The sequence below is a fragment of the Arachis ipaensis genome, chromosome B3 (genome assembly GCF_059453495.1).
Source record: "Arachis ipaensis isolate K30076 ecotype BB chromosome B3, ASM5945349v1, whole genome shotgun sequence".
Lineage (NCBI taxonomy): Eukaryota > Viridiplantae > Streptophyta > Magnoliopsida > Fabales > Fabaceae > Arachis > Arachis ipaensis.
In genome coordinates, this window is record NC_142438.1 from 123,978,615 (window position 1) to 123,999,610 (window position 20,996).

Consider the following 20,996-nt stretch of genomic DNA (forward strand, 5'->3'; position numbering starts at 1 on the left):
CTGAGCAGACACGAGAAACTGAAACAGTGAGACCACCAGAAACTCATCAAAGCTCAACACCACTTCGGAAGCCTAGAGAATGGAAGTCTATGAGGGGTTATCCTCATGACTTCATAATTGGTGATTGGTGCACGAATTGTGAATCACACTTTTCACAACTCGTACCACTGACCGGCAAGTGCACTGGGTCGTCCAAGTAATACCTCACGTGAGTAAGGGTCGAATCCCACGGAGATTGTTGGTTTGAAGCAATCTATGGTTATCTTGTAAATCTTAGTCAGGAAGTCAATTATGTTTATCAGTTGAGTTGCGAATAAACAAGAGAGCATGGATTAAAGGTTACTTGTTATGCAGTAATGGAGAATATGTTGGAGTTTTGGAGATGCTTTGTCTTCTGAATCTCTGCTTTCCTCTGTCTTCTTGTTCACGCACGCACGTCCTCCTATGGCAAGCTGTATGTAGGGGTTCACCGTCGTCAATGGCTACATCCCATCCTCTCAGTGAAGAATATGCTCACATGCTCTGTCACAGCACGGCTAATCATCTGCAGGTTCTCAGTCATACCGGAATAGGATCTGCTATCCTTTTGCGTCTGTCACTACACCCAGCACTCGTGAGTTTGAAGTTCGTCACAGCCATCCAATCCCAGAATCCTACTCGGAATACCACAGACAAGGTTTAGACTTTCTGGATTCTCATGAATGCCGCCATCAGTTCTAGCTTATACCACGAAGATTCTGATTAAGGAATCTAAGAGATATTCATTCAATCAGATATAGAACGGAGGTGGTTGTCAGGCACACGTTCATGGTTTGAGGAAGGTGATGATTGTCACGGATTATCACCTTCATCACAGTTAAGCGCGAATGAACATCTTAGATAGGAACAAGCGTGTTTGAGTGGAAAACAGAAATACTTGCATTAATTCATCGAGACACAGCAGAGCTCCTCACCCCCAACAATGGAGTTTAGAGACTCATGCCGTCAAAGAGTACAAAGTTCAGATCTAAAATGTCATGAGATGCAAAATAAGTCTCTAAAAGTTGTTTAAATACTAAACTAGTAGCCTAGGTTTACAAAAAATGAGTAAACTATGATGGATGATGCAGAGATCCACTTCTGGGGCCCACTTGGTGTGTGCTGGGGCTGAGATTTAAGCAATTCACGTGCAGAGGCCATTTGTGGAGTTGAACGCCAGTTTTTGTGCCAGTTTGGGCGTTCAACTCCAGCTTTTGATCCTTTTCTGGCGCTGGACGCTAGAATTGGGCAGAGAACTGGCGTTGAACGCCAGTTTACGTCATCTATCCTTGTGCAAAGTATGGATTATTATATATTGCTGGAAAGCCCTGGATGTCTACTTTCCAACGCAATTGAAAGCACGCCATTTCGAGTTCTGTAGCTCCAGAAAATCCACTTTGAGTGCAGGGAGGTCAGAATCCAACAGCATCAGCAGTCCTTTTTCAGCCTGAATCAGATTTTTGCTCAGCCTGAAATTACAGAAAAACACACAACTCATAGTAAAGTCCAGAAATATGAATTTTTCCTAAAAACTAATGAAAATAAACTAAAAACTAACTAAAACATACTAAAAGCTATATGAAATTAACCCCAAAAAGCGTATAAAATATCCGCTCATCACAACACCAAATTTAAACTGTTGCTTGTCCTCAAGCAACTAGACAAATAAAATAGGAGACTAATAGGTTGAGAATAAATAATATTTCAGAGTTTTTGAGTGAAGCTCAGATTCTAATTAGATGAGCGAGACTAGTAGCTTTTTGCTTCTGAACAGTTTTGGCATCTCACTTTATCCATTGAAGCTCAGAGTGATTGGCATCTATAGGAACTTAGAATTCAAATAGTGTTATTGATTCTCCTATTTCAGTGTGATGATTCTTGAACACAGCTATTTTATGATTCTTGGCCGTGGCCCTAAGCACTTTGTTTTCCAGTATTACCACCGGATACATAAATGCCACAGACACATAATTGGGTGAACCTTTTCAGATTGTGGCTCAGCTTTGCTAAAGCCCCCAATTAGAGGTGTCCAGGGTTCTTAAGCACACTCTTCTTTTTGCTTTGGACCTTGACTTTAACCGCTCAGTCTCAAGTTCTCACTTGACACCTACACGCCACAAGCACATGGTTAGGGACAGCTTGGTTTAGCCGCTTAGACCAGGATTTTATTCCTTTAGGCCCTCCTATCCACTGATGCTCAAAGCCTTGGGATCCTTTTTATTTGCCCTTACCTTTTGGTTTTAAGGGTTATTGGCTTTTTGCTCTTGCCTCTTGGTTTTAAGAGCTTTTGGCTTTTTCTGCTTGCCTTTTCTTTTTCTTTCTATTATTTTTTTTCGCCTATTTTATTATATATAAATATATTTTTTTTTTCTGCAAGCTTTGTTCTTTGCTGCTTTTTCTTGCTTCAAGAATCATTTTTATGATTTTTCAGATTATCAATAACATGTCTCATGTTCATCATTCTTTCAAGAGCCAACATATTTAACAGTCTTAAACAACAAATTCAAAAGACATATGCACTGTTCAAGCATTCATTTAGAAGACAGAAAGCATTGCCACCACATGTTACTAATTAGAATTTTTCTTATTAAAAACTCGAAATTTTATTGCCTCTTATTCAAAAGATCTACTATTTTATTCATGTTTGCTGATGATGAGAAAAATAGACTATAACTTAATTGGGGATAAAATCAAAATAGACACTAATTACGACTAATGATCATGTAATGAAGACACAAACATAGATAAGCACTTAACATAGAGAAAACGAAAAACAGAGAAAGTAAGAACAAGGAACGAGTCCACCTTAGTGATGATGGCATTTTCTTCTTGAGGAACCAATGATGTTCTTGAGCTCTTTTATGTCTCTTCCTTGCCTTTGTGGCTTGATTCCTAGTGATTTTTGGTATTTCTATCCTCAGTTGCTTCCAATAATTATGTGGAGGGAAGTGCATCCCCTGAGGTATCTCAGGGATCTCTTGATTTGCAGCCACATGTTCTACCACTGAGCTATAGATCCTTCACATATTTGTTTTACCACACCAAACTTAGAATGTTTCTCGCCCTCGAGCAAAAGAAGAAGGAATAGATAAAGAAGAAGATGTGAAAAAAAACTAGGATTATAAGGAGGGAAGGTGGGGATCCTGTGGGGTCCACAGATCTTGAAATGATCCTGTGAGGTCCACAGATCTTGAGGTGTCAAGGCATTTACATCCCTGCACCAATTTAGGCATGCAAAATGCCCTTGCACACAACTCTGGGCGTTCAGCGCCAGGTTGGTGCCCATTTTGGGCGTTCAACACCCATTTACTAGCCATTTCTGGCGTTGAACGCCAAAACCATGCTTGTTCTGGGCGTTCAGTGCCAGGATGTTGCCCATTTTGGGCATTCAGCGCCAGAACAATGCTCTGTTCTGGCGTTGAACGCCAGACAGGTGCTTCCTCCAGGGTGTGATTTTTCTTCTGCTGTTTTTGATTCCGTTTTCAATTTTTAATATTTATTTTGTGACTCCACATGATCATGAACCTAATAAAACATGAAAAACCATGAAAGTAAATAAAAGTTGGGTTGCCTCCCAACAAGCGCTTCTTTAATGTCCTTAGCTGGACCTTGCTGAGCTTTTAATCTAGCTTCAACCTTGAGCACTCTTGCTCAACATTGCCTTCAAGATAGTGCTTGATTCTCTGTCCATTAACAATGAACTTCTTGTCAGAGTCAATATCTTGAAGCTCTACATAACCATATGGTGATACGCTTGTAATCACGTATGGTCCCCTCCACCGGGATTTCAATTTTTCGGGGAATAGCCTGAGTCTAGAGTTGAACAGCAGAACCTTCTGTCCTGGTTCAAAGATTCTAGATGACAGCTTTCTGTCATGCCACTTGTTTTATTTCTCTTTATAAAGCTTGGCATTTTCGAAAGCTGTGAATCTGAACTCCTCTAGCTCATTTAGCCGGAGCAATCTTTTTTCTCCTGCTAATTTGGCATCAAAGTTTAGGAATCTGGTTGCCCAGTAGGCCTTATGTTCCAGTTCCATGGGCAGGTGACATGCCTTACCATACACAAGTTGGTATGGAGAGGTCCCTATAGGGGTCTTGAATGCTGTTCTGTAAGCCCACAGAGCATCATCCAAGCTCCGTGCTCAATCCTTTCTACGGGTATTTACTGTCCGTTCCAGGATTCTCTTTAATTCTCTGTTAGAGACTTCAGCTTGCCCATTAGTTTGTGGATGATATGGAGTAGCCACCTTGTGATGAATCCCATACCGAACCATGGCAGAGTAAAGCTGTTTATTGTAGAAGTGAGTGCCCCCATCATTGATTAGTATTCTAGGGACACCGAACCTGCTAAAGATATGTTTCTGGAGGAACTTCAGCACCGTTTTAGTATCATTGGTGGGTGTGGCAATGGCCTCAACCCATTTTGATACATAATCAACTGCCACCAGAATATAAGTGTTTGAGTATGATGGTGGGAAAGGTCCCATGAAGTCAATTCCCCATACGTCAAACAACTCAATCTCCAAGATTCCTTGTTGAGGCATGGCGTAACCATGAGGCAGATTGCCAGCTCTTTGGCAACTGTCACAGTTACGTACAAACTCTCGGGAATCTTTATAGAGTGTGGGCCAATAGAAGCCACATTGGAGGACCTTGGTGGCTGTTCGCTCACCTCCGAAATAGCCTCCGTATTGTGATCCATGGCAATGCCATAGGATCCTCTATGCTTCTTCTCTAGGCACACACCTACGGATTATTCCGTCTGCACATCTCTTAAAGAGATAGGGTTCATCCCACAAGTAGTACTTTGCATCAGTAATTAATTTCTTCTTTTGTATCCTGTTGTACTCCTTGGGTATGAACCTTGCAGCTTTATAGTTTGTAATATCGGCAAACCATGGTGTTTCCTGAATGGCAAATAAATGCTCATCCGGAAAAGTCTCAGAGATCTCAAGAGAGGGGAGGGGCGTCCCTTCTACTGGCTCTATTCGGGACAGATGATCAGCCACTTGGTTCTCTGTCCCTTTTCTGTCTCTTATTTCTATATCAAACTCTTGCAGAAGCAACACCCATCTGATGAGCCTGGGTTTTGAATCCTACTTTGTGAGTAGATATTTAAGAGCAGCATGATCAGTATACACAATCACTTTTGATCCTACTAAGTATGATCTGAACTTGTCAATGGCATAAACCACTGCAAGTAATTCCTTTTCTGTGGTTGTGTAATTTTTCTGAGCATCATTTAAAACGCGACTAGCATAATAAATGACGTGCAGAAGCTTGTCATGCCTCTGTCCCAGTACTGCACCAATGGCGTGATCACTGGCATCACACATTAGCTCAAATGGTAATGTCCAGTCTGGTGCAGAAATGACTGGTGCTGTGACCAGCTTAGCTTTCAGCATTTCAAACGCCTGCAGACACCCTGTGTCAAACACAAATGGTGTGTCAGCAGCTAGCAGATTGCTTAGAGGTTTTGCGATTTTTGAAAAATTCTTTATAAACCTCCTATAGAATCCTGCATGCCCCAGAAAGCTTATGATTGCCTTAACATTGGCAGGTGGTGGTAATTTTTCAATTACCTCTATTTTTGCTTGATCTACCTCTATTCCCTTGTTTGAGATTTTATGCCCGAGGACAATCCCCTCAGTCACCATGAAGTGACATTTTTCCCAGTTTAAAACTAGGTTGGTCTCTTGGCATCTTTTCAGAACAAGTTTTAGGTGATCAAGACAGGAGCTGAATGAGTCTCCATATACTGAGAAGTCATCCATGAAGACTTCCAGAAATTTTTCCACCATATCAGAGAAAATAGAGAGCATGCATCTCTGGAAGGTTGCAGGCGCATTACATAGCCCAAATGGCATCCTTCTATAAGCAAACACTCCAGATGGACATGTGAATGCTGTTTTCTCTTGATCCTGGGGATCTACTGTAATCTGGTTATAGCCTGAGTAGCCATTCAAAAAGCAGTAATAATCATGACTTGCTAGTCTTTCTAGCATCTGGTCTATGAATGGTAAAGGAAAATGATCATTTCTGGTGGCTGTATTGAGTCTTCTGTAGTCAATACACATGCGCCACCCTGTAACTGTTCTTGTAGGAACCAGTTCATTTTTTTCATTATGAATCACTGTCATGCCTCCCTTTTTTGGGACGACTTGGACAGGACTCACCCAGGGGCTATCAGAAATAGGATAAATAATCCCAGCCTCTAGTAATTTGGTGACCTCTTTCTGCACCACTTCTTTCATGGCTGGATTTAGCCGCCTCTGTGGTTGAACCACTGGTTTGGCATTATCCTCCAATAAGATTTTGTGCATGCATCTAGCTAGGCTTATGCCCTTAAGGTCACCTATGGACCACCCAAGAGCTGTCTTGTGTGTCCTTAGCACTTGAATAAGTGCTTCTTCTTCCTGTGATTTAAAGCAGAGCTTATGATCACTGGAAAAGTATCACCTTCTCCCAGAAATGCATATTTCAAGGATGGTGGTAATGGCTTGAGCTCGGGTTTAGGAGATTTTTCCTCTTCCAGAAGAAATTTCAGAGGCTCTTTCATGTCCTCTGAGTCCTCCAAATCAGGCTGAACATCTTTAAAGATATGTTCCAACTCTGATTCGAGACTCTCAGCCATGTTGATCTCTTCTACCAAAGAGTCAATAAGATCAACTTTCATGCAGTCTTTTGATGTGTCTGGATGCTGCATGGCTTTGACAGCGTTCAACTTGAACTCATCATCATTGACTCTCATGGTTATTTCCCCCTGTTGGACGTCAATGAGGGATCGTCCAGTTGCTAGGAAGGGTCTTCCTAGAATGAGAGTAGCACTCTTGTGCTCCTCCATTTCCAGCACAACAAAGTCAGTGGGAAAGGCGAATGGCCCAACTTTGACAATCATGTCTTCAATCACGCCTGATGGGTATTTAGTGGAACCATCAGCAAGTTGGAGACATATCCGGGTTGGTTTAACTTCTTCAGTTAAGCCAAGCTTTCTGATAGTGGATGCAGGTATTAGGTTGATGCTTGCCCCAAGATCACATAAAGCTGTCTTGGTGCAATTACCTTCTAATATGCATGGTATCAGAAAACTCCCAGGGTCTTTGAGCTTCTCAGGAAAGCTTTTCAGAATGACTGCACTGCATTCTTCAGTGAGGAGAACTCTTTCTGTTTCTCTCCAATCCTTTTTATGACTCAAGATCTCTTTCATGAACTTGGCATAAGAAGGTATTTGCTCAAGTGCTTCTGCAAATGGAATCTTTATTTCAAGAGTCCTGAGGTAATCTGCGAAGCGAGCAAATTGCTTATCTTGTTCCTCTTTCCGGAGTTTTTGAGGATAAGGTATCTTGGCTTTATATTCCTCAACCGTAGTTGCTGCAGGTTTATTGCCTACAGAAGTGGTTGAAGAAGCCTTTTTAGAGGGGTTGTTATCAGCATTTGTGTGTGTCTGATCCCTCACTGGCAATTGAGTGCCAGAGTTAGAAACTGGAGTGACGTTAGACGCCAACTCCTTGTCTGTTCCTGGCGTCTGAACGCCAGAATTGTGCCCATTTTGGGCGTTCAGCGCCAGATCTTGCCTAGTTTGGGCGTTCAACGCCAGATCCTTGCCCATTTCTGGCGTTGAACGCCAGTTTTGCCTTGTTTCTGGCGTTGAACGCCAGTTTTGGGCATGGTCTGGGCGTTCAGCGCCAGCCTTCCACCAATTTTTTGGCGTTTTAGTGCCAGAATTATTTTTCCCTGGGCTCTTACTGTCCTCAGGTGAATTTTGGGTGGTTTGCTCATTCCTTAGCTTTTTGCTGCCTTGAGGTGGGGTATTTAATGTTTTCCCACTTCTTAATTGAACTGCTTGGCATTTTTCTGTTATTTGTCTTGACAGCTGCTGCTTTGTTTGCTTAAACTGTTCTTCCATATGTATATTAGCCATCCTTGTCTCTTGTAGTCTATCTTTGAATTTGGCTAATTGCTTTGTTAGGAAGTCCAATTGCTGATTGAATTCAGCAGCTTATTTCACAGGACTGAGTTCAGCAGTTGCTGTTTTAACCTCTTCTTTCATGGAAGGGTTACTGCTTAGGTACAGATGCTGATTCCTGGCAACTGTATCAATGAGCTCTTGAGCCTCTTCAATTGTCTTTCTTATGTGGATAGATCCACCAGCTGAGTAATCTAGAGACATCTGAGCTCCTTCTGCAAGCCCATAGTAGAAGATGTCTAACTGAACCCACTCTGAAAACATTTCAGAGGGGCATTTTCTTAGCATCTCTCTGTATCTCTCCCAGGCATCATAAAGAGATTCATTATCTCCTTGTTTAAAGCCTTGGATGTTCAGCCTTAGCTGTGTCATCCGTTTTGGGGGAAAGTATTGATTCAGGAATTTTTTCTGTTAGCTGCTTCCATGTCCTTATGCTGGCCTTAGGTTGGTTATTCAACCACCTCTTAGCTTGATCTTTTACAGAAAATAGAAACAGTAACAGTCTGTAGACATCCTGATCTATTTTTTTATCATGTACTGTGTCAGCAATCTGTAGAAACTGTGCCAGAAACTCTGTAGGTTCTTCCTGTGGAAGACCGGAATACTGGCAACTTTGCTGCACCATGATAATGAGCTGAGGATTCAACTTAAAGCTACTGACTCCAATGGAGGGTATGCAGATGCTACTCCCAAATGAAGCAGTAGAGGGGTTAGAATATGACCCCAGAGTCCTCCTGGACTGTTCATTTCCACTTAGATCCATGATGGAGAAAGGGAGATGATGTAAAATAAAAAATTTATTTTTATTTATTTATTTATTTATTTCGAAAATAAAATAAATTAAAATAAAATAAATAAAAATGGTTAAAAATTTTCGAAAAAATGAGGAGAAAGAGAAGGTGGTTAGGAAGTTTTGAAAAGGATATGATGATTTTTGAAAAAGGTTTTAAATTTTGAAGTAAAAATCTGAATTTTAAAGGTAATTTTCGAAAATTAGATTTAAAATAGAGAGAAAATATATTTTTGAATTTAAAGAGGAGAGAGAAAAACAATAAGATAGCACAAGATTTAAAATTTTTTAGATCTAATGCTCCTTGTTTTTGAAAATTTTAGAGGGAAAACACCAAGGAACACCAAACTTAAAAATTTTAAGATCAAGTCACAAGGAAAACTCAAGAACACTTTGAAGACTCACAAGAACACAAGAACATGAAGAAAGAACACCAAACTTAAAATTTTTAGAAAACCAAACCAAAATTTTCGAAAACCAAAGGGAAATCAACAAAAAAACACCAAACTTAAAGTTTGGCACAAAATTTAATAGAGAAATTATTATTTATGAAAAAGAAGGTTTTGGAAAGAATATAAAAGATTCTAACCCAATTACCAAGAACACAGACTAACGCTCTAGCCAAATGAGTTATGAATGGAACACTTGTTTTGAAGAAGTATTTTTTTTTGAAAACTAATGTTTTGAAACGACACAAGAAAAACAAGAAAAATCACAAAACAAGAAAAACTAAAGATCAAACAAGAAAAATTCAATAAAAATTACTTTTCGAAAAAAAAAAATTTTTTTTTAAAGAGAAAATAAGGATTCTAAAATTTTAACCAAAAACAATGATAAGAGACTCTAAACCAAGAAAAATTTTTCCTAATCTAAGCAACAAAATAAACCGTCAGTTGTCCAAACACGAACAATCCCCGGCAACGGCGCCAAAAACTTGGTGCACGAATTGTGAATCACACTTTTCACAACTTGTACCACTGACCAGCAAGTGCACTGGGTCGTCCAAGTAATACCTCACGTGAGTAAGGGTCGAATCCCACGGAGATTGTTGGTTTGAAGCAATCTATGGTTATCTTGTAAATCTTAGTCAGGAAGTCAATTATGTTTATCAGTTGAGTTGCGAATAAACAAGAGAGCATGGATTAAAGGTTACTTGTTATGCAGTAATGGAGAATATGTTGGAGTTTTGGAGATGCTTTGTCTTCTGAATCTCTGCTTTCCTCTGTCTTCTTGTTCACGCACGCACGTCCTCCTATGGCAAGCTGTATGTAGGGGTTCACCGTCGTCAATGGCTACATCCCATCCTCTCAGTGAAGAATATGCTCACATGCTCTGTCACAGCACGGCTAATCATCTGCAGGTTCTCAGTCATACCGGAATAGGATCTGCTATCCTTTTGCGTCTGTCACTACGCCCAGCACTCGTGAGTTTGAAGTTCGTCACAGCCATCCAATCCCAGAATCCTACTCGGAATACCACAGACAAGGTTTAGACTTTCCGGATTCTCATGAATGCCGCCATCAGTTCTAGCTTATACCACGAAGATTCTGATTAAGGAATCTAAGAGATATTCATTCAATCGGATATAGAACGGAGGTGGTTGTCAGGCACACGTTCATGGTTTGAGGAAGGTGATGATTGTCACGGATCATCACCTTCATCACAGTTAAGCGCAAATGAACATCTTAGATAGGAACAAGCGTGTTTGAGTGGAAAAAAGAAATACTTGCATTAATTCATCGAGACACAGCAGAGCTCCTCACCCCCAACAATGGAGTTTTCATTCCGTCAAAGAGTACAAAGTTTATATCTAAAATGTCATGAGATGCAAAATAAGTCTCTAAAAGTTGTTTAAATACTAAACTAGTAGCCTAGGTTTACAAAAAATGAGTAAACTATGATGGATGATGCAGAGATCCACTTCTGGGGCCCACTTGGTGTGTGTTGGGGCTGAGATTTAAGCAGTTTACATGCAGAGGCCATTTGTGGAGTTGAACGCCAGTTTTTGTGCCAGTTTGGGCGTTCAACTCCAGCTTTTGATCCTTTTCTGGCGCTGGACGCTAGAATTGGGCAGAAAACTGGCGTTGAACGCCAGTTTACGTCATCTATCCTTGTGCAAAGTATGGACTATTATATATTTCTGGAAAGCCCTGGATGTCTACTTTCCAACGCAATTGGAAGCACGCCATTTTGAGTTCTGTATCTCCAGAAAATCCACTTTGAGTGCAGGGAGGTCAGAATCCAACAGCATCAGCAGTCCTTTTTCAGCCTGAATCAGATTTTTGCTCAGCTCCCTCAATTTCAGCCAGAAAAATACCTGAAATTACATAAAAATACACAACTCATAGTAAAGTCCAGAAATATGAATTTTTCCTAAAAACTAATGAAAATAAACTAAAAACTAACTAAAACATACTAAAAGCTATATGAAATTAACCCCAAAAAGCGTATAAAATATCCGCTCGTCAGTGATCCCTCTCAAGGAGTAACAACAAGATCCTCCACCAAAAGGCAATCCGAACCAAGCAATTTTGCCCTCTTGTGTCAAATGGAGCCCAACAATGTCAAACAAGCTCTTGAAGATCCATCTTGGGTCAAAGCAATGCAAGAAGAGCTTGCTCAATTCGACAAGAATGAGGTTTGGACACTAGTACCTCATCCGGATGGTAAGAAAGTTACGGGTACTAAGTGGGTGTTTAAAAATAAACTTGGTGAGGATGGACAAGTTGTTCATAACAAGGCTAGATTAGTGGCCCAAGGTTATGATCAAGAAGAGGATATAGATTTTGATGAGTCTTTTGCTCCGGTAGCTAGAATGGAAGCAATTAGGTTGCTTCTTGCCTATGCTGCCCATAAAGGTTTCAAAATGTTTCAAATGGATGTTAAATGTGCTTTTCTTAATGGCTTTATTGATAGAGAAGTGTATGTGGCTCAACCCCCCAGTTTTGAACATAAAGATTTTCCAAATCATGTTTTCAAACTATCTAAGGCTCTTTATGGTCTTAGACAAGCTCCAAGAGCTTGGTATGAAAGGCTTAGTGCCTTCTTGTTGGAAAATCAATTTCAAAGGGGTACTACCGACACTACTTTATTTATTAAAGCATCTAATGATGATATACTCCTTGTTCAAGTTTATGTTGATGACATTGTATTTGGATCGGCCAATGTATCTTTGTGTGAAGAGTTTGGAAAACTCATGACTAGTGAGTTTGAAATGAGTTTAATGGGAGAGCTAACTTTCTTTCTTGGCCTCCAAATCAAACAAACTCCTAGTGGTACTTTTATTCACCAAGAAAAGTATGCAAAAGAACTTATCAAAAAGTTTGGCCTAGAAAATTCCAAACCAATGGGTACACCAATGCATCCTAACACAAAACTTGAAAAGGATGATGATGGCCAAGATGTGGATGAAACAAGGTATAGAGGAATGATAGGTTCACTTATGTATCTTACCTCCTCTAGACCAGATATTGTCCAAAGTGTGGGTGTTTGCTCAAGGTTTCAATCTCACCCAAAAGAATCTCATCTTACGGCTGTTAAACGCATCATTAGATACATTAAGGGGACTTGTAATTTTGGATTATGGTATCCTAAATCTGATGATTTTTGTGCAGTAGGGTTTTGTGATGCAGATTATGCGGGAGATAGAGTGGATAGACGGAGCACATCCGGCATGTGTTGCTTCCTTGGAAGCTCACTCAACATGTGGTCAAGCAAGAAGCAAGTCATAGTGGCTTTATCCACGGCTGAAGCAGAATACATTTCCGCATCTGCTTGTTGCTCTCAATTAATTTGGTTAAGAACACAATTGGAAGATTACAAATTAAAAATCAATAGTATACCCTTATTTTGTGATAATATGAGTGCTATAAATATTTCAAAAAAAACCTATTCTGCACTCAAGAACCAAGCACATTGAGATAAAATATCATTTTATTAGAGAACATGTGCAAAAGGGTACTATTGATATTCAATTTGTAAAATCTGAAGACCAAATTACTGATATTTTTACAAAACCCCTCTGTGAAGACAGATTCTGCACCTTGAGAAAAAGTTTGGGAATGTTTGATTTAAGTTCTATTGATAACCTGTGAATATTTGACTCTGTTCAGTTTTGTCTCGTAGGTTTGGACGAGATAAAAATGAGGGCATGATGGAAGAAGCTATAATCAAGGGGGAGGGAACGCATAATTCAATTTTAATGGGCCCTACCAAATATCTTTGATCCCACCATGGCAGTTTTGTTAGTTCCTCATCTTTTTGAAAATAAAATCACAAAATCTCTTGGTTGTCTTATCAAATCTTGTTGGAAGAAGCATGTTGTCAAATCAAATCTTTCCTTCCAACTAATTCCTTGATTCAAGGAAACTCCTTTTCAATTTTTTTTTGAAACCTCTTTGGTTAATAACCGCGCCCTTAATGGTTAATAACTCCCTCCATTATCTCTTTCCAATCAAGCATTTAATACCCCTTTAACCTCCCTCCACTCACCACACCATTTGGCCACCTCTCTCTCTCCAACTTCCATCACCATTCATCTTCCTCATTATGAAAAAGAAAACAGCACCAAGGAAGAGTGAAAGAATTCGTCTCTCTCAAAAGCTTTCCACTCCTCAAACACATACACACATACACATTCACTCCACTTCTTCATCTTCTCCTTCACCTCCTACCAAGAGAACCGAATGCATGAGGCGCAAAGTTATAGCCCAGAAATCTTCTGGAAGGAGAAAAAGTGACAAGAACAAGGAACCAAGCATGGAGGAAGAAGAAGAGGAATCTCATACATCACCTCCTCCATCACCACCGAAGAAGCCCACCCCTCACGCGTCTGGAAAAAGCTCTCAGAAAACCAAAGGTTTCGTGCTTCATGAGACCCGGGAACCCGCAAACCTTGGATCAATGGATTTCAAGAACAAATTTCATAAGCCACATTCTCATTTTGATCCTTCAATGTTTTCTACATGTGCATTCTATGAATTCCACAAAGAGGTTTTGGAAAAGCGGCATTTGTGCCCCCTCCTACTTGGTGAATCTCGAGTCTCTGGCCTCTAAAGGAATCAATCTACAACCCCTGTTTGATAGTCTCAAATGGTCACCATTGCTCCTTATTCACAAAATGGTTTACCCAGGGTTGGTGAGACAGTTTTATGCGAATCTGAGATTTATTGATGGCAGCCTTCGCTCCTACGTGAAACATGTGCATATCACTCTGAATGCTGAGACCATTGCTTCTGCCCTTGGTTACATTGATGAAGGGCTGAAGGTTTACATGAGTGATAAATGGGATTCACACGTTGGGGTTGCATACAAGCAAGTTCTTCATCAAATTTGTGAAAATCTGTCTGGACTGGACGGAACCATTCCTACTCACAAGGCTTTGGGTCCAACCAACTCCCTACTGCACCGCATCATAACTCACATTCTCACCCCATAAAGTGGCTCTCATAACAGGGTAATCGTATCTGGTTGTCTCATAATATTTTCTCTTGTTACTTCATCTTCCATTTCATTTAGTTATCTCATGATTAGACATATGTGGGAGTCTGTAAAGAGTACAAAAAGGCTAATTTACCTTATGGAATATTTCTCACATGCATCTTTGAGTACTTTAAGGTAGATTTAACAAATGAGGATGTAGAGAACAAAGTCTCTATGATCAAAGGAGGCGGGGCTGTTAAAAAGGGAAAGAAATCTATGGCTTCTGATGATGACTTTGAGAGCCGGCCAGAATCCTCAAAAGCGACCGATTCCCTAAGAGACATTCTCACAGAATTCTCAAACATATCCGATCTCATGGTTCAATTTCATAAATCTGCTCGCAAACTTGCATATGAAAATGAGACGGCCTGGAAGAAATGCCAAGAAAGGGTCGGTTTAATGCTTGAAAGCCTTGATGATGAAGTTGGTAGTGAAGTAGGGGCTGAGGGATCTGACTTTAATCTTTCTGATGATTAAACTTATGTTTACTGTTTGATATTGGCACACTTAGGCTCAATTTGGTACTTTGTTTTGGCTTGTTTCTGTTGGAATAATAACTCTGTGATACTTTGTAGACACTTTTGGGTTATATTTTGCATATTATACTTCCATGTTATATCTTCTTGCAGGTGCCCCTTTGATGACAAAAGGGGGAGAAAAGCTGAAAATTGAAATCTGAAAAACAGAGATGGAAAACAGGGGATGAAATTTTCGTTTGAAAATTCATGATCACCCTTGTTAAAAGAATGCATGTTGTTATTGCATTTGTTTCAAAGTGATTACTGCTGCTGGAAATGCATTTGGCATTTGGTTTATGATGATATTTGACAATGCATTTGTTTTGATTATATGAATGCCTGGTTGTTGATTTATCTTGATGAACATGCCTTTATTGAAATAGGAATATTCTTATTCATCTTGGTAAACATGCTGGCTTGATAATTTATTTTTGGCAGTTCCTTTAAACTGTGATATCTAACAGCTGCCATGCTTTTGATATGATCATGTATGATTCAAAAATATTTTCCTTACTTGAATAATATTGCTCTGATATCTTGACTGGGAAATATTTGAAATTTTTGAACAACATTGTTTTGTACTCAATTGATGTGTGTAATGTTTGAGCAGAAAATCAGTTTATGATATCAAATGAGTTTTGAATATCATCCAAATATGCTCATAAATCAAGCATTTAGCATCATGTAATGAATATGCTAAATAACATTGTTACTTGAAGTTTGATTAAAGTGTTACAGGTTAGTGCTTCCCTTGGTAAAAATGACATATATTAAGGGGGAGCCATGTGACAACTTGAAAGAGGGAGAAATTCAAATCTTCAAAAGGAGTACTCTTACTCTAATTCTTAAATTTCTTTCCATTTCAATTTTAATAATGTTTGTCATCAAGGGGGAGATTGATGAGTTTGGAAAACTCCAATTTAATTTTGATGATGAACAAACGTTATTGAAATATTTAATTACAAAATTATTAATTTGATTTTCATTAAACATGTGTTAATTAATAATTTTGTGATGCAGTTTTTGATTGGGCCGAAAATGAGATTCTGGTGCAAGCCCAATTCAGCCTTGGTATTAAATTATTGTGATCATAGTAGCTGAAACCATTGGGCCGAAAATAAAAAATTTTGGTGCAAGCCCAAATCAAAATTGCATTCAGCCTTGATTAATGTTTCTTTAGTTATGAGGCAGAATTGATTGTTATGTGGGCCAGAATAAGTTTCAATGCTCCAAGCCCAAAATTGTTTCTCATGCTTGATCCGAAAACAATTCATCAGGAAAGCAAATGTTATCATTTGCCATATGTCTTCTAACGGATCTCAAAGCTTGCCACATGATGGATTTCAAATTCACTCAATTATCATTAATAGCATGGGAACTATGAGAGAGATTATGAGTGACATGATTGATTTACTTTGTGCAGCACGCCACTCAAGCTAGGGAAGTAAAAGTTACTTTTTCTACCTAATGGTTTAACTTCATTTAATTACTTCTCTCTCATTTGTTTCTTCTCTCTCATTCATTCTTTCTTCTCTTTTCGGACAATACCCAACAAACCATGAAAGCAAAAATGAGCTACCGAAGTGAAGAAAGAACACTCTACAAGACCATCACAATGATGGCAAGAAAATATAACAAAATAAAAGTATGCTGTGGCTAAGATTTTCACCAAAAATGGTAAGATTTGGTGAGGTAATCTCGAGCTCTTCATACTCAAAAAGAAAGAAGAAGATTCGGCCAGCAAGGTAGAGATTCTTGGAGGCATGGCTTGTCTTTGATTCTGCTCAACCACCACAGGAAGTAGCTAAAGTGGCGAAGTGATGGAAGAGGCAGAGATTGGAGCAGAAGAAGCCATCATCATCATCATGAAGTATCAAGGGCCAGAAATCTATCTTGGAGAGCAAGCCAAGGATGGAGCACTCAGATTGATGAAGGGTGATGACCAAGGAAGGACTAGAGGTAATTGCATGTTGGGTTTTACATGGTTATCTCTTCTCTCTCTGTGTGGCCGAACCGGATCTGTTTCTTAGAGAAGAAGAAGTTGGCTTGGTTTTTTTTTTTTTTTTGGCTTCAAAAGTGGAGGCTTCCCTCTTCTATAAAAAGAGAGAACAACCATTGTTTGGAGCAAGGAGAAATTTTGAGAGTGTAAGGCACAGAATTCTCAGAGCTACCTAAGCTAACAGTTTTCTCTTCTCCTTCAATGTATTATGTTTTGTAATTTTTCTGTTTAATTTTGTCATGTCTTGAGTCTCATGGAAAAAGGCAAACAGTGAGGTTTGTATGAAAAAGCCACAGAGCGAAAAAAGGCAGAGAGTGCAAAATTAAAAGAAAAAGCCATAGATGTCCTTAGAGTTCCTTTGTTCATCTATGTTGTGTTTCATGATTCTGTGGGAATCCCCTTGTAAGTTGGGTTAGCACTTTATAGATTGTAATCAGGAAGATTATAGTGAAATTCTATCATGTTTGTGATGGAGGCTGGATGTAGGCTGCACTGCACTTAGCAGCTGAACCAGGATATATCTGGGTGTAACTTTCTCTCTTCTCTACTCCATTTCTGTTCTGACTGCACAGGAGCTAAAACCGAAAATATCTCGTGTCAAGTGACGAGACAAAAAGAAAAGTCTCGTGGCTGGGGACGAGACAAAAGAAAAAGTCTCGTGGCTAGTCACGAGATAAAAAGACAAAAAGTTTCCAAAGTTGGTTTCAAAGGTCAGCAAGTATTATCAAGCAAAAAGGGGGCTAAGATTCAACTCCCCCTTCTCTTAGCCACTGATAACCATCAATTTATGAAGAAATGACAAGTGCAAAGGAGAAAATACGAGATGCATTTCAAGGAGTTGAGACAAGGTAAAGTGTCTAATTATTTTATTTTTTAATTAATGCATAAGAGTTGTACATAATGTTGAATAATACGTGTAAAGTGTAATTGTAAAATGTAATAACGGCAGAGGTAGAAAAGTAAAAGCCAGAGAGAGTTGAAAAATTTGAATTATGAAAATATTCTTTATTTTGTAACTAATTTATTAATTTTTTTTATGTTTTAGTTATATACCTATTTGGGATATTATTGATGCAAGATGGGGCAACCAACTTCATAGGCCATTGCATGCTGCAGGCTATTATTTGAATCCTCAAATTCATTATAGCTCTAGTTTTAAAATTGCTTATGAGCTTAAGAAGCAGTTTTATGCTTGTATGGAAAGGATGACAGGAAATCCAGATTTAATCACTAAGATGGATGTTCAACTTGAAGATTTTAAGACTCGAAAAGAGTTTTTTGGTAGTAAAATAGCTCAAAATGCAATTTATACTAAAACTCCAGCTCAATGGTGGGATTCTTATGGAGATCAGCATTCAGAGCTCCAATAATTTGCAATTCGTGTCTTGAATTTGACATGTAGTTCATCTGGATGTGAACGTAATTGGAGCGCTTTTGAGATGGTTAGTAATTAAATATAAGTTGCATTTTACTTTTATAAATTTGGTTATTAATTCTTCAATTCTATCTTGTTGTTTGACTAATGTCTAATATTTTTTATCTACTTTTGAAAGGTTCACACGAAAAGGAGAAAACCGTTTGAAAGCTAAAACCATGAATGATGTTGTGTTTGTGATGACAAACTCAAGATTAGCAAAGAAAAAACAAACTAGAAGAAGTCTTGATTATGACTATAGTCTTGATGAGTTGGACTCTGATGAAGAGTGGATTGTTGCCGACGAAAATGGAGAAGAAGAAGAATTAGATGCTCTAATTTCAGATCCTAATTTAAATGATAGAGCAAGTGGTAATAGAGTTGTTGGTGCCTCTAAGGATCCTTTGGCAATTCCTTATCTTGATGATGATGAGTTTGAAGAACTTTTCCAAAGACCTCTTCCTCCTGCTCCTGATAATGATAAAGATGGTAATGCAGAAGTTTGTGAAACTCGTGAAGATTTTATGACTGATGAAGAATAGAATGATTATTAAATAACTTGTTTAGATTTTAGTTAATTAGTTGTTCATTCTAATAGTTTGGTTGGTTTATTTGCTACTTGAATTTATTTTAGTGTCGTATGAACTTGTGAGTTGTGAATTTGTGTTTTGATTTATGAATTTGTGTTGAATTGTGACTTTTAACTTGTTATGGTATATATATTAGTTATAATTCTATGGGTAATTTAGTTTATTTGAGATTTATTTTATTCTCTATAAAATTAGTTTTTGCTATTAAATTTTTTTAAATTTTTATAATTTACGAGTCATATTTACGTTCCGTTTTACGATTCAACGAATTACGATTTTGAGTTAGCACTACCTTGTACATAAATTTTTATATTTATATTTGTAATTTTTATATTTATTTTATTTATTTAAAAAAAATTCAATGATACGTGTAATATTTTTCCCATGAAAATAGTAAAGAAAATATGCTTTTATCTTGTTTTGGTTAAAATCCCGTTACCCTTCAAAATAATATAAAAATTAAAAAAAAAAAAAAAAAAAGAAGTGTTTGCTTGAAACGAAATTCAGCAAGCCGGACGTTAGGGTTTGCATCAAGCTAAGAAAGATAATAAAAGAGTAAACAGCAAAGCATGATGAATATTGAGCACTTGGCTTGAAAATTATAAAATAGTAGATTGTAGATTGCCTAATATAAATATTTTCCCCCTTTATTTTGTTGATGCAATTACTAGTAAAAAGCCAAAAGCATAGTTGCTTTTCTCAGGAAAAAAAAGAAAGAAGAAAAGCCCAAATTAGCGGTGACGAACATGATATTCTTTCCCATTCCCAAAACCAAAATCCATATAAATAATATTGAGTCGCATTAATAAGATAGATCACCTATCCATGTTGCAGCATGCATGTTTTTCTATGTGCGCCATATTAATACATATTTGGTTGTTTTGCAACTATACCACTCATATTTTTTAATTACGAAACAAATCATAAGGCCGTGAAATAGAAATATAATCTCAGGTTACGTATTCCCTTTGAAAGAAAATTGAATGACACTGGACCATAATATTTTAGGTATTGCGTTGCATGAGATAGTTTGGCTTGTGGCGATTTTCGTGTTTAGATTTGGTTTTTCTTCCTTCATAAAAAAAAGATGGTTTTCTTCTATTTCTATATACGGATTTATCTGCGTATGCAATATGCATCTACTGTTTGGCAACTACATGCAATATTACGTATGATCAGTGGCATAAAGAAAAAAAAAAAAAAGGTTGTATGATCATCAATTAATTAAGTATTAGTTTGGATTAACTTTTTTTTAAGTGATTTTTTTTAAAAGTAAAATATTTTTATTTATTTTAAAATTTATTTAAATATGTCTTTTAAAAAAATATTTTTATTAAAAAATAAATTATTTACTTTTTTTAAAGCTAACAATACATTATTTTTTAAAAAAATAAAAATAAAAGACATTTTTAATAATTATTTTTTTTAAAAAGTCTTTTTAAATGTAATATAACTTTTGTCTATTAAAAAATAAAAAGTAAATATTTTTTTAAAAGTCAATTCAATCTGGCCCTAAATATTTATATATACTCTACTATATTATTGAAGAATTTTAATTATATTATTGGAGTTAATATTCAATTTAGTTTTTAAAATTAAACTTAAATCAACCTTTAAAATTTTAATCGATTAAAATTGAATTCTAAATTTACAATCTCCAAACACATTTTTGTTAATGATGTGCTGATGATTTGATATATTAGTTTGTCACGCTGATTAAAATAAATGATGTAATTTTATATTGATATCCAATTTTTAACAAAATAATATCATTTCACACACTACTCTCTTTTTCACCAGTGATAGTTGTAAAAGGAGACGTGATTTACCCCCTTCTGGGAAGCAAGGCACATGATCCATTTGCATTAAGGGAGCTCCAGCATCTTCCATTTATAGTATTTAAATATCATCTCGTAATTATTATTATACTAGTATATTATAAAACACATTGATTATGTCACCTTTCTTCAAATGGCATTCAAAGAAATATTCAGTATGCGCGGTTGGAGGAAATTAAAACCATTTTCCAATCTTCTTTCCTACTCCTACACGGATAATGGGTTATATCTCACCCTCAAATTAAAACCACGTGACTGACATATATAACATAACTACTAAAATACAAATCCATATGAACGGTGGATATGCTCTTATGGATGAAGATAATTCTTTTTCCCTGTGCACACAGATCCCACCCTGACATTAAATTAAACTAAATTT

General features: G+C 37.6%; 1 pseudogene; it reads left to right on the forward strand.

Moving 5' to 3' along the window:
- LOC110266341 (uncharacterized) overlaps window positions 1–18,728 on the forward strand; it is a 37,743-nt pseudogene extending 19,015 nt beyond the window's left edge.
- The last annotated feature ends 2,268 nt before the right edge of the window (window positions 18,729–20,996 follow it).